Here is a 9,869-nt window from a genome sequence, read left to right as displayed (position 1 = left end):
ACCTGGATGCAAAACTTTTCTGACTTTAAGCCATGCAGTATTCCCTTGTTATGTCCAAACAACTGTCTCTTGATCTATGTAGAGGTTCCTCCTGAGCACAATCAAGTGTTCTGGAATACCCATTCTTCCTAATGTCATCCATAATTTGTTTTGATCCACAGTCTCATACTTTTGCATAGTCAATAAAACACACATAAACACTTTTCTGTTATTCTCTGCTTTCAGCTAAGATCCATCTGACATCAGCAATGAAATCCTTGGTTCTACATCCTCTTGTGAATCTGGCCTGAATTTCTGGCAGTTCTCTGTCAATACAGTGCTGCAGCCAATTTTGAAAGTTTTTCAGCAAATGTTTATTGCATATGATATTAATAATATTGTTCAATAATTTCCACATTCTGTTGGATCACCTTTCCTCCACATTCTGTTGGATCACCTTTCCTGGGGATAAGAATAAATATGAATATCCTCCAGTTAATTGGCCAGGTAGCTGTCTTCCAAATTTTTTGGCATAGACTAGTGAGCCCTTCCAGTGCTACATCTGTTTTTTGAACCATCTCAATTGATATTGTGTCAATTCCTGGAGACTTGCTTTTCTACAAGGCCTTCAGAGTAGCTTGGACTTCTTCCTTCAGTACCATCAGTACTTGATCATGTGCTACATCTTGAAATGATTGAATATCGACCAATTCTTTTTGGTATAATGACTCTGTATATTCCTTCCATCTTCTTTTGATGTTTCCTGAGTCATTTAATATTTTATCCATAGAATCCTTCACTATTACAACTAGAGGCTTGAATTTTTTCTTCAGTTCTTTCAGCTTGGGAAAAACTGAGCATGTTCTTCCTTTTGGTTTTGTATCTCCAACTCTTTGCACTTGTCATTATAATATTTTGGTTTGTCTTCTCAAACTGCCCTTTGAAATCTTCTGTTCAATTATTTACATCATCAATCTTTCTTTTGCTTTAGGTACTCAACATTGAAGAGCAAGTTTCACAGTCTCCTCTGACATCCTTTTTGGTCTTTCCTTGCTGATTTCTTAATGACCACTTGCCTTCTTCATGTATGATATCATCAATATCATTCCATAACTCTTCTGGCCTTCGGTCATTAGTGTTCAATATGTCAAAGCTATTCTTGAGAGGATCTGTAAATTCAGGTGGGATATACTCAGGGTCATACTTTGACTCTCATCGACTTGTTCTAATTTTATTCAGTTTCAACTCAAACTTGCATATAAGCAAAATGAAAATAAACAGCTGCAAATGTGCATTAATAATCAGAATATGGAACGTATGAAGTTTGAATCTAAGAAAACTGGAAATTGTCAAAAAAGAAATGGAACATATAAACATCAATATCCTAGGCATTAGTGAGCTGAAATGGACTGCTATTGGCCATTTTGAATCAGACAATCATGTGGTCTACTATGCTGGGAAAGACAACTTGAAGAGGAATGGTATTGCATTCATCATCAAAAAGAACATTTCAAGATCTGTTCTGAAGTACTACCTTGTCAGTGATAGGATAATATCCATATGCCTACAAGGAAGACCAGTTAATATGAATACTATTCAAATTTATGCACCAAACACTAAGGCCAAAGTTGAAAAATATGGAAATTTTTACCAACTTCTGCAGTCTGAAATTGATCAAACATGCAATCAGAAGGCATTGATAATTACTGGTGATTGGGATGCAAAAGCTGGAAACAGAGAAGGACCAGTAGTTGGAAAATAGGGCCTTGGTGATAGAAATGATGCTAGAGGTTGCATGATAGAATTCTGCAAGACCAAGGACTTCTTCATTGCAAATACCTTTTTTCACCAACATAAACAGCGACTCCATACATGGACCTCACCAGATGGAATACACAGGAATCAAATTGACTACATCTGTGGAAAGAGACAATGGAAAAGCTCAGTATCATCAGTCAGAACAAGGCCAGGGGCCAACAGTAGAACAGACCACCAATTGCTCATTTGCAAGTTCAAGATGAAACAAGGTCTCTGTATAAGGCTCCATAATAAAAATGTAATCTCAAGTATTGGCTCTATTCCTTATTTGCTTCTGCCCCGCTTTATTTTTAGCAGTTGTATTTTGTCTCTGAGTGCCCGTTATGTACAAAGCAAAGTGCAGGACTCGAGAGAGGCTTCAAAATATTTTGGAATGATGAATTGACAGAGATTTACTAGAAGAGTTGTCAATTTTAATCCTTAGATATATTCAATTCAGTGTATTACATAACTAAAATTTATCTATATTTCAGTCAGAACTGAGTGTGTGCATTTGAGCAGTCCTCCTAGCAGATGAATCTTTTACTCTCGTTATGCAGTTGTTATGTGAACCTGATTTTTTAAATCTTATTTGGACATGGGCTAACCCATGAATCCACCACCTTAGCTTAGGAGTGTGGTGTCCTGACTGCCTTAGTCATGGTCAGGAGACATTCTAAAACCTAAGAGTAGATATAAGCCCCTCCTGACCCACATGGGTTAAAAATAGGATGAGAATGATTTCCAAAGATAAAAAAGAGGTTCACTTACCAAAATTGGGAGAATGGGTGCTGTATAATCAGAAATCTCTGATAACAATCAAAATATTAACAGACAGTATTTATGGAGTACTTTATGTGGATTGACAATTTAAGATCCCCACTAAAATACTAGGCAATTACTGTTGAAGCAATGAGTGAAGGAATGAATACAAAATTTCGTGATCAGACCATTGAACATTGTGTCTTATAATTATGCATTAGTAATATTATGACTATTATTATCATTATTGTTAAAATTGACTGCTAGGAAATTTTAAATCTCTATCCTCATTCATTTGTAACATTTTATGAGATTTTTCTTGCCATTTATTAAGAGGAAATATAGAAGTCTACCATCCCGATAGTTTGTCTCTCATTCTTCTTGTATTTAAATAACTTAGTACTTGGCTCTGTTTGTCCTGCAATTTGCATCTAATTTCTGGTTTTATTTTTCTGATTTTATCACAATTACCTGCTATCTCCATGTGCTCTCTTGGGTAAAGTGACCAAGTTTCTTCTTGCAATTTTAATTTGTATTTTGGTTGTTTGCACAGTCAATGCAGCTTCTTCATATTTGTTCTGTATTTATTTCATAAAGGGTAGCTTTCCACCACTACCCCTACCCCACCCTTTTGGAATCTTTCTATTGCATCTTTGAGTGCCATTTAACTTTCCAAGATTTCCTTTCCATTTAAAGTGGGTTTCAATGTGATTTTGCTATTTAACTAAAATTATTATACTTGTCTTTCATTTTTTTATGTATTTTTCCCATTTTCACTTTCAATTAACCCAATTTTTTTTAAGTATTCTAAATTTCACCCTAAGGATTTCCTGTTTTTCTACTGAATTTTAACATTTTTCAAGGCAATTTAGTTATACAAACATTCTCAAACTACTTTCGTAAAACCCTGAAAGTATATAAACTTCCATGTGAGTGAAGAGGCTCATTTTCCAGGGAAAATGTGATAGTTCTCAACAGAGTTCAGGTTTATAACTCATGAATGTTTCACAGTTGTGATCTCCTTACTATAATATTTGCTGATAATTTGTGAACTGGTGTTTGACTTGTCTGACAGAAGGTGAAAGGGAAGTTTTTTTTTTTTTTTTTATTAATGTGTCTTGATTTTTGGCACAATTCTGTATGTGCACTGGGGAGGATTTCAGAAGATGGGGGACCAGACTGTGGTCAAACTAGTTATATGTCCTGGGTCTGTCAGTGGTCCCAAAATGATAGAATTCTCATCATGAGACACATAGTCTCTGAGGATTTCTGCTACCTGGGGAGGTTATCATCTTAGAATGCATAACCTCTCATCTCTTCCTCCTGATGCTTTATTTACAAAGGAAGCACCTTCTCCTTTTCCTGATTTCCCTATTTGAGAGATTGTTGTTGTGGGCTATCAACTCAATTCCCACTCATGGTAATCCTGTAGGACAGAGAGCACTGTCCTATAGGGTTTCCTGGGAAGCATTTTTTTTTTTTTAATTAATAATGCCCTTTAAGTGAAAGTTTACAGCTCAAGTAAGTTTCTTATACAAAAATGTATACACACGTTGTTACGTGACCCTAGTTGCTCTCCCTGTAATGTGACTGCACACTCGTCCTTTTCACCCCCGATTTTACATGTTCATTCAACTATCTCCTGTCTCTTTCTGCCTGCTCATCTCGCTTCTGGACAGGATCTGCCCATTTAGTCTCATGTATCTACTTGAGCTAAGAAGCACGCTCTTTACGAGTAACATTTTATATGTTCTTTGTTATAGTCAAGTCTAATCTTTGTCTGAAGAGTTGGCTTAGGGAATGGTTTTAGTTCTGGGCTAACAGAGAGTCTGGGGCACATATCTTCTGGGGTTCTTCCAGTCCCAGTCAGACCATTAAGTCTGGTCTTTCTAATAGAATTTGAGTTCTCCACCCCAGTTTTCTCCTGCTCCATCAGGGACTGTCTGTTGTGTTCCCTGTCAGGTTTGTCACTGGTGGTAGCCAAGCACCATCTAGTTCTTCTGGTCTCAGGCTGAGGCAGTCTCTGGTTTATGTGGCCCTTTCTGTCTCTTGGGCTAATATTTTCCTTGTGTCTTTGGCGTTCTTCATTTTCCTTGGCTGGGATGCAGTCTTTAAAAGAGCAAATTCCCTGGACTTTTCTCCCAAAGAGCAGCTGGTGAGTTTGAACCCTTGAATTTTCAGTTAGCATTCCTGAGCTTAAATATTGTGCCATAGGCCTGCTTTTGTGAGATTAGTAACATGTTATGAATGTTGTCTTCCCCTTTCCCTTTTCTCATGAAGAACTATAAAACTTCATTTATTTCTTAGATTGAAATTCATTTGTACAAAACCCACATCAGACAGCCATCTCCTCCTGTTCATTCTTTTTTTCACACAAATTGCTTTGAAATAAATAATGTCATTGAGCTTTGAGTCACCCTCTGTCCACAAGGAGGAGTTTCCAGTCCTCACTGCATGTTTACTAGGTTTCTGACACTTAGACCTTCCTTATTCCTTCACAATTTACCCACACTCTTGGGCACTATGTCTCTAGCTATCACTAACAGAAGAGATGAACTTAGAAAATTGGCTCTTTTCCAACGGCTGGAGAAGGACTCTGTGCCATGGTAATAACCGCAAGGAAAGGCCAAGGTTCGAACTTAAGACACTACTTGTAAACAGCAGGTCTTTCGGATTAGAGATGTGATGGAGGTCAGTGCTATGAAGCCAAAGGTTCTCAGGCAAAGAAGAGTTCAAAGAGCTTGGGGCAGGTTGTAATGGGCTAGCAGGCTTGAGGAGCATGACTGGGTTAGACAGAATAGTATCAGATTCAATATGGATAATCCTTGAGATTCTTCCGTATAATCTTAGAATTCCTCTGTACCTCTGTTTCAAAGTTAGTTATCTGCTATATATACTGTGTGTGTGTATGTGGGTGTGTAGAGGTGTAGAAATGGAATCAATATGTGTATATTGTTAATGTGATTGGGAAGAGCACCAAATATCATTTTAATCTCAAATTATATATTGTAGAGACATAGTCCTTTAAAAAATGAGTCTTCTGTAATCTTAGATTTTCAAAGATAACCACTGTCTCAGAATGCTCTCAGGATTTTTGTGATCCAATGCATTAAGTGAAAGCATTTTGAGAACAATGATAAAAAAAATAGTGTTACATAAATGCTGGATAGAAATATTTTAGTAGACATATTTTGAAAACTTAAAGTAGGAACCATAATTTATTTCTTCTTCCACAGTATAAATGTTCTGAAGAAATCTAGTATTAATTCATGTTGGATTAGTTTCTATATTTGGGTTTTGATGTTGAAGTGAATTGGAACTTCACATATTTTTTCTGTTTTCTTCCCCTTAGGTTATGTAAACCTCTTAAACTTTACTCAGAAATGGATAAAGCCTATTTTCTAGAAAATTTGATTTTTCCTGTTGAGACCGCAGTTCAGCATAATAAGAATAAAAAGAATGACAAGGTAAAAAAATTAAGGAAGAAAGGGGGGAGAACATATAGAGAAAGAAAGAAAAGCTCAAGTAGGTTGTCTAGGTGTCATAAAATTACTTGTAGAAAAGACACACATGGTGTGGGTGTATTTTAAGAAATTCAAACAATACAACCTTCCATTATGAGAATCAGACTAAATGATGATATATATCAGCTATCAAATTATTAATATGCCACAACTTCCTCATCTTACTCATCTTTTATTCTAAATGCTCTCGGAAACCCCTTAAAAAATGGAAGAATGTACATACTATATGACAGAATACAGCTATTTCAATAAAATATTTCATTTCCAAAATTTTAGAAAGCTGTCCCATTAAAGTAGGAGTGCTCTGAGCCTGACTTGTTTGATAGTAACGATTATAAGCAAATAGAAAAAAAAAAATGAAATTATGGCTCGTGTGGAATGAAGAAAAAGACGTGGTGAATTTCAACACTTTGAATAACTCTCAGAAACAGGAAATTAAAGAAAAATTTTGAATATGAAGTGATAATTTTTCTAACTCTTTTGATCCACTGGGTCATGGGATATGACAGATTTTGAAATGGAACACTTGTGAACTTTGATATATCTAGAAAAAAATCACAACCTTTTTGGGCGATTAGGGAAAGTTTTTTTTTTTTTTTTTTTTTTGATGGATGCCAGAGATTCAGGAACATGCCCAGAGACTGGGGTACCTAACCAAGGTAGCCTCACCCCCCAGGTACCCCTGTTCTAACCCATCCAGGTTAACTGCTAAAAAGAGTAAGTAAGGACAGACATCTTGAAGGACAAAGGGATAAACTGGTTCATGACTTGCTTTGATTTTCTTAACCCTTTTTATTTTGAACTAATTATGGACTCAAAAGGCATTACAAAAAGTATACTGAGAAGACTCATGTTTCTTTCATTTACCTTTATCCAATTATAGCATCTTACATAAATACAGTACATTATAAAAACCAGTTGATATTGGTGCAGTATGGTTAGCTAGGCCAAGTCACCAAAGACCATTTGTAACTTATTTGAATTGAAAGCAATCACTTAAAGCATTGAAAATAATTTTGGACCTAAATTCCATATGGAGCTGAAAGCCATCCCATGTATATTGTCTTAAGGATAATTGAAATCTTGATTTTTGCAGGGAGAACAGGTTTCATTCAGCATGGATGAACTTTGTAACACGATGGCTAACACCTCACTGGGTTCACCGTACTATAGATACATTAGAATTATACATTTAATATTCATGCATGAATATTCGTCTTGCTTTGCTGCACATTACAATGAGAAACTGGAAGTCTTCTTGGACTCTTCCATTGACCGCCACAATCCTACAACAGGTAAAGCATCATCTGGTGAAAATGAGAAGTGACAAAATAGCCAGAGCTAAGGGGTTTACTCAAGGATGGGAACAGAGAGTGAATGAGTCAAGAAGCTGGACTTACACAGATTAAACTACTTTAGTAAAAGATTCAGAAATACCAAGTGCTTCAAATTGCATGAAGCAGAACACAGAAAGGTGGCCATTAGTACTTTTCAACACTAATCTAGCATCACTGGTGTCAACAAAATACTTCACTCCACTTCAAATTCTATATAGAGTAGTTCTCCAAATGTGGTTGCACTCTGAAATGACCTAATCTGTTGCCATCTGATCAATTTTGATTCATGGCAACCTCATGTGTTACAGAAGAGAAATATACCATAAGTTTTCTTGGCTGTAATCTTTACAGGACAAGATCACCAGGCCTTTCTTGCGTGGCACTGCTGGGTGGGTTCAAGTCCCCAAACTTTAAGTTAGTAGTTGAATAAAAATCGTTTACATCACCCAGGGACCCTCTCTCTATCATTAGCCTGTTTGACATCCAATATAACTACAACTTCAAGCTCTTTGTGTCATGAATAGTTCTTAATATGTTCAACTAAATTGATCAAAGACGTGTGAATCTTTGACATAGCTGTTAGACTGTAAATGAACTGAACATCTCAGTTCTTATCCACAAATTAATGAATCGATCTATATCATCCCACCAATATTGGTGACCTCTGGGGGAGAAGTTGTGGTCATAGCGTGACTGAAGAGTTGGAGATGGTGCGGCACAGGGCCATTGAGTACGCATCCTTCTATCAAGAAACTTTGTGGAGAAGAGCCTGTGACATCCTGAAGGAGAGTGAACTAAAGGCAGATGCAGATAGAATGGAGCATGTTCCAGTAGAAGCTGGAAATCGAGGGTGGAAAGAAGGACAGAATCACAGTACTCATAGAGGTAGTCCTGAGGAAAACAGATAGGATTACTTTAGGAGCATGTGGGGACCTTGCAAAAATCTCCTCATTGGACGTAGTTTCAGGTCTTGCTCTGGTAATGTTGGATAAGACTAAAAATATTGATAATGATGAGATCAAGTGTGTTTTAGAAAGTCACAAGCATCATGTATATTTGTGTACTGAAATCTTTTAAGCTTTTTATTTGGTAATTGACAAAAATATCATTTCTGCTTAAATCAGTTGATGTTTTTCTTTCTAGTCAGGCAATACTTTTATCAGTGTTGCACTGAATTTGGGTTCTTTCATACCACGGATTCAAAGAACCAGCCCTTCACTGGGCTGCCTCTCAGGTAAAGGTTCTATTTTGACTTCTGTTTGTCACTAGAAACAATGATTGCAGGTTCTTTCTTTCTTTTTCTTCCTTCCTTCCCTCCTTCCTTCCCTCCTTCCTTCCCTCCTTCCTTCCCTCTTTCCTTCCCTCCTTCCTTCCCTCCTTCCTTCCCTCCTTCCTTCCCTCCTTCCTTCCCTCCTTCCTTCCCTCCTTCCTTCCCTCCTTCCTTCCCTCCTTCCTTCCCTCCTTCCTTCCCTCCTTCCTTCCCTCCTTCCTTCCCTCCTTCCTTCCCTCCTTCCTTCCTTCCTTCCTTCCTTCCTTCCTTCCTTCCTTCCTTCCTTCCTTCCTTCCTTCCTTCCTTCCTTCCTTCCTTCTCTTCTCTTTCTTTCTTTCCTTCTTTCTTTCTTTTCTTTCTTCACAATTAAATTGATCAAATGGGCCAATTTCAGACTGATAAAATTTAAGGTAAGAATATTTTGCATGGAAGTTTGAGAAATCAAAAATAATTCCAATAAGATATGTAGAACCAAATCTCAGATTTCCAAATCTGACTTAACTAGTAGCTGCCAGGAAACACTCTATAGGTTTTAGAGGATGAATAAGAATAAATAAACTAGTAGTCTTAGTCTTACTTGCTGGCATTAAAAAATTAGAAGGTCATTTTATCTAATACTCTTTAACCAAGAATGTACTTTGTGTGTTTATTGAAAAATCCAATTAAGGATCATGGGTGACAGCAAAGTTGGAACTAAAGAAAGCAAGTTCTCCACCTCTTTTGAATTTTGGTTAGTGAAGATTTGCTAGTTATATGAAGCAAGACAGGTAACCCTTAGTAAACTTTATTCTCATTGTTTTATGGTCCTTTGTTCATGTTTACTGGGTTTGTAGAGCAAGATATGATTCCTAACATGGAGCCTATATTTTCTCCTATCATAGTCCAAAGGCTCAAATTCCCAAATGACAAAAGGAGCTAGGACTTAGTCTATGTCAGGTATATTAATTGAACCAGATTTTTAAGAGTGATGTCTATGGGGAAGGTACCTGTATTGGGGCAAACACCTACTGTAGCCTCATTTCTTTTTGGTGTCTATTCCACCAGTGTGGAGAGAAGGCCATCTACATTTTCAGCCCTTTGTTCCTTTGCGTATCACTTTTGCTCCTAGAACACAGGAGGAGATATCTTCCTTTTCATTGGTTTGCTTCTGTAGTCTCCCTTTGATGTTCTAAATCCTCAGGCTAGAACAACTAGAACTGG

The sequence above is a fragment of the Loxodonta africana genome, chromosome 6 (genome assembly GCF_030014295.1).
Source record: "Loxodonta africana isolate mLoxAfr1 chromosome 6, mLoxAfr1.hap2, whole genome shotgun sequence".
Taxonomy (NCBI): Eukaryota; Metazoa; Chordata; class Mammalia; order Proboscidea; family Elephantidae; genus Loxodonta; species Loxodonta africana.
The sequence above is the reverse complement of the archived record's forward strand: the minus strand, read 5'-3'. Positions refer to the sequence as shown.